This window comes from Galeopterus variegatus, unplaced genomic scaffold, assembly GCF_000696425.1.
Source record: "Galeopterus variegatus unplaced genomic scaffold, G_variegatus-3.0.2 Scaffold2531, whole genome shotgun sequence".
In the NCBI taxonomy this organism is placed as follows: Eukaryota; Metazoa; Chordata; class Mammalia; order Dermoptera; family Cynocephalidae; genus Galeopterus; species Galeopterus variegatus.
This window is the reverse complement of record NW_007728642.1, coordinates 28,399-30,900: the sequence shown is the minus strand read 5'-3', so window position 1 is coordinate 30,900 and position 2,502 is coordinate 28,399. Positions and strand designations below refer to the sequence as shown.

General features: G+C 30.9%; 1 pseudogene; it reads left to right on the top strand.

Annotated features, from left to right (window-relative positions):
- Nucleotides 1–2,502, top strand: part of LOC103598215 — a 66,185-nt pseudogene that overhangs the window by 62,028 nt on the left and 1,655 nt on the right.

The window sequence follows — 2,502 nt, the reverse complement described above, 5'->3', positions numbered from 1 at the left end:
AACTTTTGGTTTTATTGATTTTTCTCTATTGTTTTTTAATTTCCTATTTCATAAAAAAAAAACCTCAGTGAAATAGTTGTGACAACTAAGACTGCATTTGACTGAAGTGTAGTTGATGTCGTACTACTCACCTACACATGACTCCCTTTTGTTGTGAGGATATAAGCATGGAAATAAGACTTAGCTTGAGAAACCTAAGCTAAACATTTCTCCCTTTCAATTTTTTATTAAATATTTCAAAGACACACATAAGTAAAGATAATAATATAATGCATTGAAAAAAAAAAGTAATTTTATGCACACACATGGAAGATGCTGCACTTTTAACTGAAATGAACTCTATTTTGGAAGTGTTACCTGCAATCTTCTTAAATATGAATGTACTAATATCTAAAATTGAGAGGAAGCTACCTTTTCCATTTAGAAATCTTTTATTAAGTGTGAGTAAAAAGCTTGGGAGGAGGTGATCAGTTTAAATTTTTGAAAAACATTATACCTGTAGTAAATAAATTAGTGTATAATATGGCTTAAAATCAAAGTAAAATAGAAAGTACTTTGCTGCCCTGCTCCTAGTTCTTCTAGTAATTATTTTTGTAGTTCCATAGCTCTAACTAGCATATTGTTTTTAGATTTATCAACTTTAGATAGTATATACTACATATTGACCCCTAACCCAAATTATCTTTCCTTCTTCCAAATTTTACCCTCTATATCTTCAAACTAAATAGTTGTTTTATTTCCATTGTGAGCCAACATTACTAGGTACACAAATTTGGACGAGTTACTTAACCCTCTATGACTCAGTTTTTCTATTTCTCAAATGGAGAAAGTCTGAGTACTTCAAAGGATTGTTGCAAGAATTAAATGATTTAATATTTGTAATGTGCTTAGACCCGTGCCTGGCACATAATAAATTCTATATAAGTAATGACCATTACCACTGTTGTGTTTCTTCAAGTGGATCTATTTATAAATTAACATATTCATAAATATTAATATTGTGTTCAATCATATTAGATAGTATATATCGGCTACCTATTTTATAAGCTACTCTTGCATTTTCCTCCATCTGTCCTCCACCTTGTACTTCCCAATTTATTGGAATTAAACACAAGTACTTAATTTAATTTAATGAATTTAATTTAATTCAATCATTTATTCTGTTTTGTAATCAAAATTAAGATTTCTATGTTTTACGTAGAATGATTTTGAAAACTGAGTTTCTCTTCCCCAAAGACAGCATTTACATTATTATGAAAATGTTAGTATTGTTTATTATAGAGTGAAATAGAATAAGATTATACTTTGTTATAAGTCCAACATCATTACCCTGTTCCAATTAAAAAATAATGTTTCAAACATCAAGATATAATATTTTCTCTTTTTACATTAAATTACATTTACATTAAATTAACTATTCAAATGATTCCACATTTTAGTTTGCTTTATATTTAAACCATCATTTCTTATTAAACTTTTATTGTTTACTGGTACTTATGATTGCATTTCTTTTGCCTTGTTGATAAAAGAAACAGCCCTTTACTGTTTACAGAAGATAATCCAGTCTGCACAAATTACTATCTGTTGCAGTACTGTTCCAGGATCCCTCTGTTTTCTTGCTTCCATCTGGACAACCTTTGTCCGAATTTTCCCCTAGCTTAGCTTCATTGTTTCCACACTTTTCTCGTTTTCAGTTTTATTACTTGTTTTGTTAAACTATTTATTCAAAAATGTCCTCAAAAAAGATGACTGGGAGGCGAACATCCTGAATTCTTGCATATATAAAAGTGTCTTTCTTTGTCCTCACAATTGTCTGATAATTTTACTGGGCATAAAATATTAAGTTTAAAATCATTTCCCTCAGAAGTTTATAAACATATTTCTTGATTATTGTCTCATATCCAATGTTACTACTTAGAAGACTGATACCAGTTGGATTCTCATTACTCTTGTTAGTGAATTTGGATTTCCTTTATGGAAGCTTTAAAAAATTTTATCTTTAAGGGCTGGCCCATGGCTCACTTAGAGGAGTGTGGTGCTGATAACACCAAGGCCACGGGTTTGAATCCTATATATGGATGGCCGGTTAGCTCACTGGTTGAGCATGGTGCTGACAACACCAAGCCAAGGGTTAAGATGTGGTGCTGATAACACCAAGGCCACGGGTTTGAATCCTATATATGGATGGCCGGTTAGCTTACTGGTTGAGCATGGTGCTGACAACACCAAGCCAAGGGTTAAGATCCCCTTACCAGTCATCTTTAAAAAAAAAAAATTATCTTTATCCTTGGTAATCTACAATATAATGCAGATATGTGCACATGTAATATTTTACTTTTCATGTAGCATACTTGATTCTTCATAGGTATTTTCCCTTTAAAAACTTTTTATCTGTTTTCTTTCCTAAGAAATATCTTCTGTTTAATAATTTCCTTTCCATTTTTTCAAAGAGAAATCTTGGGCCTGGGGCCATTTTGGAAATAAGAAGAATTTTTTTTTTTT